General features: G+C 45.6%; 1 long non-coding RNA gene across 1 annotated transcript; it reads right to left on the bottom strand.

Annotated features, from left to right (window-relative positions):
- Positions 1-3,667: 3,667 nt before the first annotated feature.
- LOC106888940 lies at positions 3,668-8,495 on the bottom strand. The gene is made up of 4 exons (XR_001412231.1): positions 8,207-8,495; positions 7,557-7,734; positions 5,073-5,161; positions 3,668-3,997 (listed from the first exon to the last, which is right to left on the bottom strand). It is a non-coding gene; the product is annotated as an uncharacterized LOC106888940 (long non-coding RNA).
- Positions 8,496-17,844: the final 9,349 nt, after the last annotated feature.

Consider the following 17,844-nt stretch of genomic DNA (forward strand, 5'->3'; position numbering starts at 1 on the left):
ACAGCTTTCAGATGTGCTTTCAACAGCAAATGTTCTTGCTGTTTGTTAGGCAAAGAAGGAAATTGACAGGAAATTGCCTAAGACAGTGGCAGAAGACTACAAGGCTTCACGCTGGAGTGATTTCTTTTTACCCCCTCTCCCTTCAACATACCTCACCGCTATCCACCTTGTAACCCTGCTTCCTTCAACCAAAAGATGTGGGGCTTAGCTGCCAGCAGGTGCACAGAGCATCTGGTAGGGCATCACATCAAACCTTACACCGAGAGAGAACTGACTGGTCATCTGCCATTTTCTAAGTCAGCACCAAACTTCCATGAGGCATTTCTTCCTTGCCAGAGACTGCCAAAAATACATATGGTTTTTTTCAGGCTCACTCTCAGTTAGGGTGCTGTAATTTCTCCCCAAGTGGAGGGTCTGTCCCTTCTGACGTGGTCTACTACATCTACAGCTCAACCTTCGAATAAGCACTATGGATTTGTAAAATTTTAAGCACTTGTTGGTGAAAGAAAAGCAAAAATCTCAGGAGGGGAAACAGCCACAATCTCAGGCTACTGTGATACCTGCAGTGCTCACACTCCTTCGCATGGTGCGACAGGTACTCCTGGTTGCACAGTGGCCCAGCTTCAGAAGGATGGTGGGGTAGGAGGGGGCAGAGAAAGAAACTTGCACCACACCGGAGTGGCTGCCTAGACAGCTCTCACAAGCTGCAGGAACTCCAAGTTTAAGGCACATCTTAAGAAAAAAGGCCATTTCTCCCTTAGAGTTCTGCCCATTTGAATCGAAGAGCCAGGGTGACACCCTGCCCAGGTGCTGTCTCTCACCTGTCTCGCACACACGCTGGCTGGAGCCGCGCTGGGCTTGGCACGCAGCTGGACAGCCCCTCAGCAATCCCTGCCCTGCTGCGAGGCTAATGCAGAGGAAGTAGCTAATTTAAACTCTCCAAATCGTTCTGGAGGCTTTTGGGGATGCTTACCTCTCCTTTTCTAATGGACAAGGGCTCCAGGGAAGCTACCTTCCCGTCTGAGCTCTATTGAGAGTGACAGGCAGCTGATGCAAAACAGGCTCAAAGGCAGTTAGGGGAAGATAAGCTGGGTGGAGAGAGGCCTGGCTCACTTCTCCCCATAGCCACAATAAAGCGTTTGATGTGTCCCTTTTCTGCACTCGATCACGTTCCTGCTGCCTCTCTGATTCATATTATGCAACTGATTGACTTTGCAAGATATGAGAACAAAGTGTCTCCTTGCTCTGCTCCCTGATGCGCATTAAGTGTGTTAGATTGGAAGGCTGAAGCAGGAATCAAAACAAGCCCTGAAGCCTGGTTTCTCTGCTAATCACTGGTGCTCATATCCTTGTTATGCTGGGGGACTCTGTGCTACAATAATCTAAAGGCACCATCCTGGGCATGCTTCCATTGGTCTGCAGAGCTGTTCTGTTGCAGCTTCCCAGTGAGGACTGTGACGCTTTCCATATCAAGGAAGAATTGTGTTCCAACAGGATTTTTCTCTTTGAGGGTTAATAAACAACTCTTGAAGCAGCTTCTGATCAATGAGATGTGAAGGAAGCAAGCCAGGAGGCACAGAGGCCAGCTGTCTTGCCAGCTGTGTCCCAAAAAGCAAAAAAAAGTCATGGAGAAAGGAGTGGGACCAAGGGCATCACCTGCTCCGTCCCAATCACAAAAAGTAAAAAAAAGCCATGGAGAAAGGAGTGGGACCAAGGGCATCACCTGCTCAAGTAGTGCCATAACCCCTGAAAGCACGGCTCAAGGTATTTCTCATGAAAGCTCAGAGTGCTCCTGCTCAAGAACTCACCGCCCTAAGGCCAGTGTATTCCAGTCTAGCATCTTCAGCCTGGTGCCACATCCCCAGGGCTGGCCTGTCAAAAGGACTTCACATCATGATGCTCATACTAGGAGGGACAGGCACTGTAGGCAGATGACACTCACATCATGTACTTTCCCAGCCAAGGTACATTAACGTGATAGTGCCGAGCCTAACAGAGCTACTGCATGAAATCTGGTGTTGGCAGAAGATGTTTTTTGCTTCTGTTTTTCTCCCTATTCCTGCATCCAGCTGTGGATTGCCTTTACTTGTGGCTCCTGGATAATAAAGGCTGAATCCCGCTGTGCTGTTTTACTGCTTTTAAAATTCTCTAATACATACACACTTGGTCCAAAACTCATCACTCCAGTAGGGGAGACAAGTTGTACTCTGTTAGCAGCAGAGACCAAAGTGGGCTCAAATTTTAAAGAAATTAGCTCTAAAATCCTGCTTGTCTTTGTTCTGTATGAATCACACAAGGTAATACGCAGCAGAAGCTAGAAGGCGAATGGGGACAGCTCTAAAAGCAGAAGGATTATTTTTTTTTTTTTTCTCTTCAATTTCCCTTTCATTTATTGTCTGGAGTTGTTCATGAGAAAGTGAGGGGGAAATATCTTTCCCCCAGCCTGAGATCAACAGAGCCTTACAGCAAATCCTTCAGTCTAACAGTATCTGCTTGATATCACAACAAAAGAGTGACAGACCCTGAACCCCAAACTGGCCTGCAGTACACACTCAGGTGTTATTCTGTAGGGACATGGAAGTTATTCCCAGTCAAGACTCCATCCAATTTCTATCCAGCCCTATGCTGTGCTCTGCAGCTGCTAACGTATTTTCAGGAAACCTGTTTCATTACTGGTGCAGAAACAGGACTACCTCAACCAATCTCCACTCGTGAACTACCTGCCCCAATTACCCAGAGTTTACAATTCAGTAAAGCAAATACTTTGTTTAGCTGCACGTACATCAGAGCATACCTCCAAGGGGCTTGGGTGGAAACACCCTCCCTCTTCCTAATCAGTCCAGAATTTCCAAATACTCAGCCATGGAAGAGCAGTGCTGAATCCAGCACGTACAGGGTTCAGAAGCAGTGCAAGTACAGAGCTGGTAAGAAGGAACAGCATGGGGCAATCCTGAGCAATCCTGAGCAACAACGTGAGCAATCCTGCACAGGGAATGAGGGGAGGGAGAGCAGAGCCTGCAATCCACACAGTCTGCTGAAGGTCAGCGCAGGATGAATGGATGAAACACAGAAGCTTTCGATCAACTACATGGCTAAGCAGATAAAGTTTTTTCCAGGTGGTAAAGGCCACCAGCCTGGGACCGCTATGCACTGAAAAGCAGGACTAGGACTATGCAACCAAAAAGCCCAGGACAGCAGGTAGCTGTGAATTTGTGACAGCCAGGGAGAAAGATGGAGGCAGCTGGGATGCAGCAGCAGAATGAAAGGCTGGCAAGACCAACAAGAAAGACGACAGACTGCAGGAGAGGAGCAACAGAGACCAAAGAACAAAAGAGCTGGAAGCACAGACAGCAGAACAGCAAAGGCTGGGGCAGCCTGGTTACGGAAGGGAAAGGTTGCTGAGGGCAGGGCAAGACGTAGGAGGTGCAGAAAGCCAGGTATGCCAGCTTGAAGCTGTACACAGTGCTCTTCTTGCTACCAACAGCATGGGCTAAACTTTTCAGATTTGAGAATTACATGCTTCTCCTAGCCTGGGCACGTTTGTTTTCCTGGTGGCCTTTCAGGAAAAGCAATGGCATGTGAACTACTGACCCCTCAATGCCATTTTCTGGGCAGGATGAAGGGGTCTTCTGCTGATAACTTGTCAGTGCTGTGACCTTGCTGCAGCGCAGGCCTTTTGGTCATGCTATAAACACATTCTTCAGTTTTACAACCAAGAATGGCATCCTAGGAACCCGGTTCTGGGAGCAGTGCTCTACATTATCAACACAGGTCATTCTTTTAATCCTCATGCTGTTGTTTTCCCCCCATTGTTTACAAACACATTCCAATTCAGACTTCACTTCAACCTTAATGTTTCTGTTACAAATCTCTTATACTGTATATGTGGGATAATCAATATGCTCTGCCTTATTCAGACTTTCACTAAGAGGTTGGACGATGGGTATTGCTCTTCAAGAAGGCTGTAGACCAACTGGAGAGAGTCCAGATCACAGACCTATAAGGAAAGATGGAAGAATAAGAGTTTGTTCAATCTAGAAGTGAGCCGACCAAAGAGACACAGGGTAACGATACACGAAGTACCTAAATGTCACATCCATAAAAGGCTGCAGTTACGGAGAGGAAGATGATAAACTGTTCAGCATGTCCATGCTTGTTAAGGACAAGAAATGTTTGTCCTGAATTACAGCAAGTAAGGATTAGATTAGACAGCAGACAAGATTTTTCCAGCTGTAAAATCATGAAGTACTAGGCTGGACTACCTCGGGAAGGGCTTATAATACCACTTAGAATAGCTCCTACTACAAAAGCAGTTTATTTGCCTCGGCTTTGAACCTCGGCGAGGCTCTAGATGGCCTTTCTGTGTTCCCTCAGCAGGGCTTACTGAGTAGGTGGTCAAACAGGAGTCTAAAATTCAGCTTTGATACCCACATACGGTTTTTGGTTAAATGTTGGGTGCACAGCATATCCTTCTCATAATGATCCCGCCTGGCTGCCTCAGAGACAGACACAGAACTGCTGTTCAATAGCAGGGACCCACTGCTTCTCTACAGCCTGTCTTCAACATGGGGAGTGCAGCTGCCCTTCACAATCCAGACCTTCCCACTCTTACCAAGCTTTGCTACCCTTTGACCACCGCAATAAGCCAAGCTAGGCTGCATCATTCCTTTCTTTTCCCTCCATGGTTGTTTTTTTTGTTTTGAGCCAAATGGACTTCCACTTACTCTGCAACCCTGGGGAAAAGTTGATTTTCTGTCTGGAGAAAGCAGCTCACAGTGACCAGTCCCAAGGGAAAAGATGATATCAGTGTTTCTGAGTTTTCAGTTAATTGTGTTTACTGAAGGATACATAACATTAGAGAGCCTTGAGCCTTGGCCAACTTTGTAAAAGTAAATAAAGACAATTCCAGTCTAATGTTAGAAAACTGACCCTTGGATTATTTCTGAACTCACTTCTTCCAGCAGCTGGAACAAACCCTGATGCATATGATGCAAAATGAGGAGCACTGGACTCATATCTTATTCTTTCAACAAATAAATGTCTTCGACTGCAGTAGCTAGAAGGCATCTCACCTCCAGAAGACAGGCGACAAAACAGAAGACTTGTCTGGTGACCCCTCTGCAGCTCATCAGACTTCCAGTCACCTTCTCAGGAGGGCACACTGCAAAACACGTGTTAGAAAGCAGCAGAAGTGGAGAAGTTCCATCATAGGGAACAAGCCAGGAGCTAAGGGTGACCCCAATATAAGCTGTGCCCTCACTGATGGGCACTGTCCCACAGCACCTGAGCAGGGCAGGCTGCACAGGGAGCAGCTAATGGTCCATCCGCAGCCCTAAGATGGATCAGGGCAAGGGGCATTTAGGGAGCCCTATCAGGAGCAGCAGGGGGTGGAGATAGACCTACCTACAACATAGCTCAGGACCCAAGGCCTGAGTTTAAATAGAGCTCCTGGTCCATGAGTAGAGGGTGTGGGTGGGGACCCAGGTGAGGCTGGTCAGGGCAACTAAGTCCTGTTAGTGCCCTCAGGGCTCTGACATCACGTCTCTCTTCGGAGCCTTCTCCTCAGATGGGCAGAGCCATCTTTGACTTCCCCAGGAAAAGCGGCACAGAACTGCTCATCCCAGAGAGGAAGGCAACCATTAGGTGCTGCCCAGTTTCTGCTCCTCTCCAGCCTCACCACTCTACAGCCTCACTTTCTGCCTGGGCACACAGCATCAGCTGGGGTCCTGCTGACTCCTCTTGTGCTTTACGAGCACATCTCGCAAATTGCTCACAGCAATCCTAACACAGCCATTTCTGCCCAGTAGAGTCCCATTACCCAGCAACTCTCTCCTCGTTCTCTAATGCTTCAAACCACAAAGCCATTTGTCATGCTACGTCTTCTTTCCCAGTGAGTAAAAGTCAATTAGTGTTTTCAACTTTGCTCTAAAATAGCCCTGGCTCCTTCTTGCTTTTTTATGCTACCAGGAAACCATCTAGAATAATGACTTGTTTGGCTGTTCAGTAGTGTTCTGTCGCAATGAATTTCAAGCTCTCTAAACTTTCCTCTCTGTGGACCAAACACCTTAGGCAGGAGGTACATTTTGCTGCCAGAAATTCCAAGATGAATTAGGTATTGAACCTGCTACATGGCCATTTTTTAGATTTTATTTTTATTTTTTCATGCTGATTTTTTTTATGATGATTTTTGCCACCAGAACTTATTTTCTATCTTAAACACCCACATTTTCAGCACCCTTTCTCATTTGCTTAATCCCATCTTAGTAGAGGAATAAACCCTTGAAAAATAAATTCTCCAAAAGGTCTGTGGGATGAGACCTGGTCATCTACACAATCCAAATGTGTGCGATGACTGCAGGTGGTCCTGTGGCCATCAGTGAGTTCTGGTGGCCTCTGTCATGCAGCACTGGCCCAGGCTCGCTGTGAAGTGAATGGCAGCAACCATGTCCAGAGCCAGGTTTGTGGGGGGCTTGAAACAAGGGGCTGTTGCTCTCAGAAGCAAATCAGCTCCAAACACAAGCTGCTGAGAGACACGGTAAATCTCTCTTGCATTTGTCAGTGTTAGGATGTAATAAGGCATTACAACTTGACCAGTGTGTATTATTTATATTAGAGCTGCAAGAGTTTTAAAATTAAAATATAGCAATATTTCTAAAATGAAAAATTCAAAACAAGTGATTTCCATCCTATCGATTTTTTAATTTAAAGGTATAGCCATTACTCAGAGCAAATTCAAATGAAACAAGCTTTTCTATTAAGTTATTTGCCTGATCATTTTTAATTAAAGAATATGCAATTCAATTAGAAATAAAACCGTATGTGCTTAGTTTCATCCCTACTTAGCAATAAATCTACACATTTGCTTAAATTTCATTTAAGATATGTATGTATGTATTTTTGAACTAGAAGATGAAAGAAAAAGCTCGAGACGGACACATTTCTAATGTGTGGACTGTGGGTCTCCTCCACTGATGGCTGTCAGTCATCTGCTATTAATGGCTTCTATTTCTCAGCAAGACTCACAGAGAACGGGCAACCTTTCTTCTGCCAGTATGATACGACACACATTTTGTTTAGACGTTGTCCCTACACTTGCTCCCAAAAGAAAAAAATCCCATCTTTCCTTAAGGCTTCCAGAACCAGCTCCTGGATAGAGATGCCTGGCCTGTAGCCAGGTGGTACCTCTCCAGTTAGACAGGTCTTTCCTTAAGGCTTCCAGACAGAGCCTGGACAGAGATGCCTGGCCCGTAGCCAGGTGGTACCTCTCCAGTTAGACAGCAGGAGAAGATGTGGTCCACATCACACCCCTGCCTCGAACACAGTGAGAAGTGACTGACCCAGCAGGTTTGTCATACCACCCTCTCCTAAGTAACACATCCCCAGCAGAAAATGGCACCCCTGAGCGCTCTGCCTCAATACGGTGGCTGAGATCTCCTACCCTGCCATGGTGTCAGTGTCTTCCCTTCCACGTCCTGTGAACACCCAGACCTGTGGATGTATGTAACAAGTCCTTCTGCTTGTAAATATTCCCTCCTGGGCAGGTGGTACTGTATTACCTGCTTCAAAGGACCCACAGTCCATGGCTCATCCATGAGCAGAGATGTGGGCTGGCCTCTGATTTCCATGGCATCCTTTCTGGTACCTCACAGGGTAAGCTGCACGCAATGCCAGGCCCTTAGTGCTCCGGAAAGTACGCTCCCTCACATCCACATCTTCTGACTGTGCGGGCCTTGCCTTGGGAAACAACACAGGGGGCACAAATAAGAACCTGAGTCAGTTCTGGGGAGAACGGTCGCTGTTGAGATGCGACCGAACACGTGCACAGTGAAGTGTTTGTGAGGGTTTCACTCATCTCTGATTCAGCCTGGGAAGCAGCTGGCAAAAATCACCCAGCCTGGCTTCAGGCCCAGCTCACACAATTAGAAAAGTATTAGCAGAACTTAATAGGAAAATCAACATTAAGCAGATAGGAGCTGGTGCAGTTGTTAAAAAACAATGTAGTGTTTTTCCCTGGCAGAAGCCCAGGCTAATGGAGGGCTTCCAGCATCCAGAGCAGCCTCCAAATGAAGGCTTAATTGGCTCTGAAGCCACTCATATAATTACAAACACTTGTAATGAAGCATGAAAAATACAAGAGCCCAAGACTGTGACATGGAGGGAAGAAATGATGTCATCTGTCTCAGAAAATAAATTAAAGCTCATTTACCTTCTTCCTTGCATTGAACCTTCTTCCCAGCTTCTCTCTGGCCTGCAGACTCTACTCAGGTGCTAGTTTCCAGGGCAGCACTAAGATCAAGGGAAAATCTAGTCTCTATCACAAGGCAAAACTACTTCTTTCTGCTGGCTGCTGGGGACACGTCTCCAGCCTCCCACCTTCGGTGCAGGTTGGACACTGGGTGGACACTAGAGTGGACTTTGACTGCCCACTGCTGGTGTGCACAGCACAGCCCTACCAGCAGCAAAACATCTGCTCTGGCAAACACTTTATATTTTGATTCTGCTTTAACTTTAGCTACACGACCCTCCATGATGTCTATTCAACGGCTGCTCCCTGAGACTCACGTGTCTGCCAATTAATCAGACACAGAAGCAGGAGCTGTGGCACCTCGTCCAGGCAGAGGAATGTATATCCCCCTTCATACCAACAACCCACAGCCCCTGGAAAGTGTCTCCTAGAGCAAACTGGTGGGAAGTCCAAGGTACGACTCCCTCAGTTGCTACGATGGATTGAGCCAAAGATCAATGGGGTTTGTGCTGTTTGTTGCTCTTTCTGGTTCACCACAATTTGCTTGAGCCCTTTGGTGAGTTCAGAATCACCAAGTAACCGAGGCTGTAAGGGAGTCAGGACCCATCAGAACGAAAGCAAGGACAGCTTGGGTGTCTTGTATCATTTCTATGGATCAGGTGGCATCTGGTCCCGCCAAAAGGAAACTTCAGCCCGGGATGTTAGGGAGGACCTAGAAGTATTTTAACTTCAATCAAGAAAGTTTCCTCCCTGCACATACCACCAAAATAGCTGTGCCAGCACCACACCCGCCTTGTCCAATTAGCGATGCCATTACCCTGGCTAATGAGCCTACTTGGAGCTTTGCAAGGCCACAGCAATAGTGCTCAGTCTTTCAGTGTCAGTTGAGATGACACTGCACCGCTTAAACTTTTTCACAGTGTTGATCACTAAGGCCAGGAGCAGGAGCTGTGTGCATCCATCACCCACACCTCTACTCCCAAAGCTCACAGCTGCTAATACAGGTAAAGAAAAATCTCAGGAGAAAAACTCCAGTCTCTTCTAAGGAGGAGGAAATACAGCATGGGGACTACCAGCCCTGCCAAAAGGGCGGTAGGGAGGCAGGCTGGGAGGCAGCTGGGTGCCTGTCATGGGGCAGATAGACACTACTGAGCATCACTTTTGTTCAGGTTGGTTCTCACCAACTCATGTTGGTTCAAATCACACTTGTGATTTGAAGGCTCACTGCTCTACACACGCCTTTGCTGTCTCTCTTTGACCTTGCATCCCTCCACCTGGGGAGCTCTGATGATCATTTCTCGTCTGCCCATATATACCCAACAAGGTGTCCATACAAAGCCACTGAGTCACTCCTGCTAGGGACAAGGGATTAAGAAATTTCTATCGTCCTCAAGAAACTAAATCTGACTGGACTTACTCAGCCTCCTGTTATCACTCTGGCATTCAGCTGCAATTAAATACCGAGGGCTGAGCAAAGGTCACTGAACAATCATTTTTTTCACGTGACTAACATTGTTTGCCAGGAGTTTGAGTCCTGCACAGGCCAGACTGCGTCAAGAAATACCATAGGACAGTCTCACGTTAGCACTTGTGATCTTAGGATGCACCAGCTGGTCTGCTGAAGTAGGCGGTATTCAAGCAAAGGGGGAGCATCCTATTCCACCTAGGAAGATGGTGATTAACAGACTACAGCTTCCCTGGCACAGTCTAGGCTCAGACAGCCCCAAAGCCTTCAGTTTTTCCTTGCTTGCACTGAGTTTTGTATCATTTTACAGCTAAAATTTGATCAAATCACGCTTAGCTAGAGCAAGACCTGACACGAGCTTAACTGCCCTCAAGTGATGACAAGCAGAAAGTGCAGATAAAGAAGTCACCTAAAGAGAAGCACATTTTGCAGGAGCTGAAGTGAGATTTCAGAGACGCTCACCTTGCACAAGAGGCTTTCCCTCACCAGCTCTAGGCTCAAGCCTGGGGTTTTACTTTGAAGTATCTGCTCTGGTTCTGCCCCAAGGGCTTGCTGGGGTTCCCCGTTTTCAGCTCTGCTCAGATAACCATCACAGTCACTGGGACTAAATGAATACAGCATGGCAAGCACAGAGGCAAAGCAGTGACAAATGATTCTTCATTTGGTCCATCTGGGTGTTTTTGCAACTGAGATGATGCAGGTTCCTGCACGCACTCAGTTGCTGGATAATGACCCCAAGAGCAAACATCAAGATAGCAGCTGTGTCTTTTGCCACGTCTGCACAGCCCTGCCACCAAAGTAGCAGAAACAAAAAAAAAAACAACCCAGGGAGTGTGCCTTCAACACAAACAGGGATTTCTTATCAATGGGGCTATCATCGGAAGAGGGTGACCAGGAAACCAGTGCGTAATCTCCTGGCTCTAGATAATAGAGATTCATCAGAAGCCACAATGTACAGGTTAAGCAGGTGTTAAGATAAGAGCACCCCAGTAATTCTCAGCAGAGCACAAGTGTTCTCTGATACAGCTGATCTTTAAAGTGAGGGTTGATGGTCTGAGTTTGCAGAGCCAAGGGAACCTATCTCTCTTGCCCCAGGATGGCTGACAAGGAGTTCACGTGGTGGCACGTGTCTGGGGTGAGTTGACGTGAACCAGATAGTGATGTGGAGGGTGCCTGAGAGGCCTGGCTCCCATGTGAGCTCTCCCGTGGTTCGCAAGGTAGATCATCAGGGAACTCAGGCTGCAAGCTCCAACCTGAACCCAGGGCACCAGCCAACACAGGGCCTGTGCAGCCACCTCAGCCACTCGGCTGCCCCTCCAGGAGAGGCAGCAGGGACCTACATGGGAACAGGCTCTCCTGCTCGGCTCCCAGGTCAGCCTGGCTCTCACTAACTAGCCTAACTAGCCTAGTCCACTCTCGCTAACTAGCCTTTTGCTGGCTGCAGGTCTGGCCCTGCTCGTGAAAGCTCTAAACCTGGGGGGAAACTCCCAACAGAACAGGTTGTGACTAAACCACCTCTTGAAACGTAGTACGGCGTGGTAAGAAAAAGGAGGCAAGTAAAATGAGTAGGATAAGCCAGGCCAGGGAGCCAAGTTAGCCTGCCCGTGGCCACAACTAACCCAGGGCAGGGTAACTCTGTTTACAACCATCAAAAACTGATGGCGCAGGGCTCCCCGCCACACACTCGCAGCAGGAAGCCCAGCGGCCGTGGCCTCGTCACCCCCGTCTCCTCAGCCCGTGCCCCGCTGCTGCCCTCATTGCCCACGCGACGAGAGCAGAGGACGACACCTTCACCACCCACAGCGAGGACCGCACCGACACCCAACCACCGCCCCCCGCCGGACGCGGCCTCTCCGGGCCCTTCCGCACTCCCGGGGCGGCCCCGGCGGCGGGCCCTGCCCCGAGCGCTGCCGGGAGATGTAGTCCCGGGGCCCTCAGGCGGGGCAGGGCCGCGCACGCCGCCATGTCGCGGCCGCAGCGCGGCGGGAGGCGGGGAACTGGCTGGCTGCCACCCGGCAGAGCATTTGATGTGGAAAAGAGTTAAAAATCCACAAAACGGGGCGACCGTGATGTCCTGCTCTGAAACCATAGCAACGGGAATAGAAAGTCCTTCAAACAAAATGCCCACAACTGTAACTAACCCGATCTTGAGGTTATCCCCCAGGCGGGGCCCTGACAGAAGGGAAAGTTGGGCAGTGATGGAGCAGTGGCTGGCAGGATGATGGTATAACCTCCAGTTATACCTCAGTTATACCTCCAGTTACCTTACATAATTTTAGTAGTAAAAAATCACACCTCTAGGAGGAGATTTTATACGTAAACGTCAGACCACCACAGTGTAACAAGCCAGAGAGAAGCTGAGACATGTGCAAATGAGTTTTTGTTATATAATTACACTTGACCACTGGGCTATTTTGATGTGATTTTCCTTCATTACCTTTTTTTCTTTTGTAGTCCCCCAGGCGGGGCCCTGACAGAAAGGAAAGTTGGGCAGTGACGGAGCGGTGGCTGGCAGGATGATGGTATAACCTCCAGTTATACCTCAGTTGTACCTCAGTTATACCTCCAGTTACCTTACATAATTTTAGTAGTAAAAAATCACACCTCTAGGAGGAGATTTTATACGTAAACGTCAGACCACCACAGTGTAACAAGCCAGAGAGAAGCTGAGACATGTGCAAATGAGTTTTTGTTATATAATTACACTTGACCACTGGGCTATTTTGATGTGATTTTCCTTCATTACCTTTTTTTCTTTTGTATAAAAGACCCTGCGTCTTTAATACCTGTTTCCTGACAGGTGTGCTGGCTGTGCTAGATGCCTGGCACCCTATTTCTGCAGCGCTGAAATAAAGACAAATATCTGACTCTGTTTCACCAGGTGAAAATCCCTTATTTTGGGGACAAGGCTTTCACCACCATTCCTGTCAGCAAACGTGACCCCGCGGCACAAGACACTCCGCGTGCTGTGCTGCTAAATGACACCCAGCGTCCCACTGGGGTGGCAGAGGCTAAAGCTTCTAACTCCTTTCACTGGAGAACCTCCTAGGCAAAATATTTGCAAAAGATTACACTAATTTACAGATTCTTTAAAAACGTGCTGCTCCAAAGGGAATGAAACCAAGGCAAGCCCCCCTCAGCTGGGCAAAGCCAGGCGTTAGGTGGGATGGACAGAAGGACGGTGCCAGCACAGAGGGACGCACACTGCTCTTGTACACAGAGATTTGACTGGAAAACACCTGGGACGTTTATTTTCAAGCAGGGCCATTCATGTCTCCCTTTTTTCAAGGAAAGGAGAAAGGACATGCCAGAATTTTTCCAACAGAGGGAGCACTGGGACAGCCGTGGCCCTTGCGCTGTCAACCTTTCTCTTTGGGTGCCTTGTCTTGGCCCTGGAAGACCTGGATGCCCGAATGGCTGTTCTCAGCTTCCATCTTATGGGGAAGATACATAAACATTGTCAGGACTGGGGCTAGTTTGGTCATTAGAAAGCACAGATTTTACACTTGGAGACCATTCTAGGGGGAAAAAAAAGAAAAAATGAAAAAAGGCTTACTTAGCCTCAGTGACAATCTCTAAAGTTTGGATTGGAAAGGCGCTTGTAGACTGAGCAAAGCAGTCTGCAGACCTTCCCTAGGAATTACAAAAAATGACCTGAGGTCGTTGCAAATTGGAATGGAAATTATTTCATACATGTTTCAGACTAACAGTTTCTATCCTCCGGCAATCTAGGCTGATTGGCAACGGATGAAATGCCACATTTGTATTAGATTTGGTGACCATAGCAATATCAGAATTATTACAGTTTTTATGTTTATCCAATTGGCAGTGCAACCTGATAAATGATCACCTGTTTTTACTCAACAGAGAGACTAGAATAGCTTGCTTCCTGGCGTAAATACCAAAAGTGTGCAAATATCACATTTCCTCTGTTTTGAGGAAGTATTTTTGGCTAGCCTTGCAAAACTTTTCTTTTTTTATTCCAGTTATTCTAGCCGTGACAGAGAAAGTCAGACAAGAAAGACAGGAGCAGCAGACTGGACCTGATGAGAATCAGGTTTAGATGCTGGTGTGAAAATCAGAGGTCACTAAGGTCAACATCTGCAAAAGTTAAGGAATGTGTCAAATCAAAACCGTAATAACGAAGCATGTCGTGACACAGAAACATTCAAGAAATGGATAATGCCCAAGCGGCAAGGTCTTTTGTCACAACATGACAGCAAGGGTGACAGTGAGGAATCCATAAAATCCATCTGCTGCATAGACTCCAGAATGAAGATTGGGTTCAATTCTTTCTTATGGTGCTGCTCACATCTGCTGTGTCCCAAAATGTCTCAGATCTTAGCCAGATCCAACACAGCAAATTCATCAGATAAGATTTCTTGCATGGCTGAAATTAAACATATGCATAAGTACTTTACTAGAGTGGACCTTTATCTGTACTGTGCCTGAAGCTTTTCTGAAGGCTTAATAAGATTCACTGCCCTCTGCATATTACTGTGTTAATTAACCAGCAAGCTTTTCTTGAGGGACTTTGCAAAATTGAAGAAGAAATTGGATGACAGTTTTGGGAAAGCAGGTGTTACCCTTATGCTTGGTAACTGAAGAATTTTGTTGGAAATTCTGGTATTAGCTAAGAAGGGGAGAGGCTATGAGTGGCTGGTGAACACTGACAATGAGTGTCTCTGCCTCAAAGCCAGCTTCTGCATAAGAGAAGATTTAGAACAGACTGGAAGGACAAAAAGGAAACTACTCCCACGAAACTTTCATCATCTAGGAAATAAAACTGCCCCGATTTGTATTTTAGAATACAACTTTTCACAATCCTCAAAAAAGAGCTGAACCTTCCTGGATAACTTTTCAGTCATTCTGAAGATGTCATACTCCTTCAAATTTGACCTGGCATTATTATTAAATTGTATATAATTTCAGTGTGGAACTTCTTTGGGTAATTTCTGAAAAGAAAAATCAAAGTAAATGGTAGCTTTAACATCTTCAGACACTGTCTTCTTTTTACAGACTTTGAAGATAATTTAATATATTTATATATTCATATGTGTTTATATATTTAGTGAGGACTGAGAGACAATTTTTCAATATTTTTGGTACTGATTTTTTCACTGTTCTGATGAGCAATCCACCATAGTACTCTGTAAACCCTAAGACTATTTACCTCAGCTATATGAGGACATCAGAACAATGCACTATCAGGAAGAAGTAACAACGAATAAAACATAATAACGTATAAGCTGAAGAAATCTTAGCTGTGCTTTAAATAGGCAGAATTAGGTATATCTGTATCAGTGCCATATCATACTGAGGGAGTACATGATGCAACACTGCAGCCGTCAAGGGAGGCTTTACGGTGGAATCTAAGTGCTTAGGTCATCCCTAATTTCATTCTGATTACGTAGGTGTGACCTTCAAAACCTGCTCTCCCGGCCCTGGGGTAGTCCTCTTCCCTGCAGAGCTGCCTTTTTAATACAAAATGCTCCTTATGGCTTCCATAGCTCTGCATTATGAAGGTTTGACAATACGTGCCCTAGTAGTTCAACCTGTGCTGCAGCATCCCCGAGACATTCCTAAATCATCTGACTGGAAGAGCAGAGTGAGGACATGCCTGACATCCAACACAAGAGCTGTGCTTCAACCACGTGCTTAGTTCAGGGATAGCAGACCCAGTGCTGATGTTGCTTCAGTGTAAGCATGGATTGATAACATCTTTCTCTCGGGGAAAAAAGCAGGCTGTCACGTGGGAAATCCCTCTGGGTTTCTATAAGACGGAAATAAATACAGTAGCACATAACTCCAGTAGAATATTTTGGGCAGGATTTAGAGTACATTCCTGCCTTCAACATTTCCTGTGAACGCCACACTAAAAAGCACATTTTAAAAGGCATGTGAGTGTCCTTGCTCAGCACTTGGGGAAGCTGGTCATTAAAACGCAGCTGTCTGATGAGCACTGATGTCATTGCCACACGCTTGTGGAGAGCTGGTTGTAAACACCGAGTGGTTCAACTGAGAAACCAGCTTCCTGTAGATTAATTGTGACAGTGATGTATGTAATATGTAAATAGAACTAATCAGAGATGCCGGCCATATAACCATGGGGCAGGCAGGAAATGAATACAGCTGAGAACTTTGCAGCCTCACTTTCTTATTTTGACCTTTCAAAAGACTAAATAAATGAATTTAGTTTAGCACAGATGTAAACATTTTCCACAGCAGAAGTTCTGCAGAAACTGCAAAGAATCCCAAGCCAGCCACAAGCTTGTGTTTTCATCATGAATGCTGTACAAAATTATTTTGAGATCCTTGACTGACGAGACCTACAGACCCCAAATACAAAACGTTACGTTCCTGTTGTCAGTGATCCATATCTGAAGCAACACCATTTTTTTCTCCTTCCTTTTAAACAGCAGCAACAAAAGGGGGTTTATATGAAGTATGTGTTGACGTTATAATGCTTCTCTTCCACTAACTCTGAAGTATCGCATGTGTCAAGTTCCTCCACCAGGATAAATCTTTCAAGTGCACCACTAAAGAAATTCACTGAATTAGCAGACTGAAAGCCCCTCTGCTTGAGATTTACAATAAAACTATTTTCCTTTTGGTATTGCTTCATGGAGCAAATACCGTTTTTTATCTGAAGATAAACAAAACAACCATATATCGGATCATATGATTATCACACTGCAGGTCTAATTATGGTTTCCAATAGGGAATAAACAACATAAATATTGAGAGGTGATAAATTGTTAAGAAGTTACTGAAAAGCAGCAGAATTATTTATTAAAGCCAAATTAATTCAAAACATGTAATTTTAATTTTCAACTCTGCAAATCCCTTTACAGGAAAGAGAAATATGGAAATACATCTTTTCAGCCCATGCTCTTCAGTGAAGTTTATTTCCATGCTTATTTTTCACGAAACAGTAAAGAGACTGCGTTACTTTTTCTCTTCTTCCCACAAAGATGACTATCACTTCCCTTCAGCAGAAACTAAAACAAATATAACCCTACAAAAGCCGTACCAGTAAAAGTGGATTTGAATAAGAACAATGGTGGAGCTCGGTTGTGGAGGAGCCTGGGCAGTGCTAGAACATGAGCATGGACATGGAGATGGCAGAGTTTACACTTACCTGGCAAGCAACAAGAAAAGAGATGTGGTGGGATTACTGACAAAGGATACCTTCACATTGTGCGCTCGTTCTTTATGCTGAGCTGAACCACTCGATCGCTTCTGTTCAGTCTGAACCTTTCATTGCTTACCTTTAAAAATGAAATATGACATTTTCAGTGTATGTCGTTATTGCTAATGATATCAGTCACTATTTTTTTCACAGAGGGCAGCTGTTGGTTCTACACAGGTCAAGCATGACTCGATCATCAGCTGTGATAGGACCTTATCAAACAGTAGCAGAAGCCAGTATAGACACTGTTCAACTGAAGAACACGCCCAAAGAGATCACAATATCATCTCAAGGAACTTTCTGCACTTTACGATCTATTCAATTTTGCTTTTTTGTCACATAAAGACTGTTTTGGAAATACATATTCTATTTATCTAACTATGAAGGCTCCTGAAAAATGTATTTATTCTTTTCTACAAATAATACTGCTCTCACTTTGCAGAAATGATCTTGTTTTGAAGGCTTGAAAATCACTAGTCTCCTTCCCAAAAGATTTGTGGTATGTTTCAGTGATTAGAGAAATGTCTGGGAATCAGGACATTTGGTTCTCATCCCAAATTTCTTTAGAGCTTTCTAGGTCTCTAGTCATGTCTTCATTATGATATTCTGGGTCTGCTTTTTCTGGCTTAAAATAACTTATTCATTTTTCTATATCGTCATCTTGCAGTATACAAAATGGCCCAGAAGCATTTATAGGTTCATTAATACTGTTGCTATAACTACTGTAGCCTGCAGTGCAAAACAGAAATAGTGGTTAGCACCAGTGCCATCGTTGACAAAACACAGACTGATTTTCATGCAATTTGGCTACTTCAGGGTCTGGATTTATTATTAGCTTTCTATTAATGGAAAAAAAAAAAAAAAAAGAAGGGGCTAATTGCTGGACCTGCAGGGCTTTACAGATAGGAAAAATACAGCCACTTTAGGGGTGTTCGTAGTTTC

Source organism: Calidris pugnax, unplaced genomic scaffold (genome assembly GCF_001431845.1).
Source record: "Calidris pugnax isolate Ruff unplaced genomic scaffold, ASM143184v1 scaffold63, whole genome shotgun sequence".
Classification (NCBI taxonomy): Eukaryota; Metazoa; Chordata; class Aves; order Charadriiformes; family Scolopacidae; genus Calidris; species Calidris pugnax.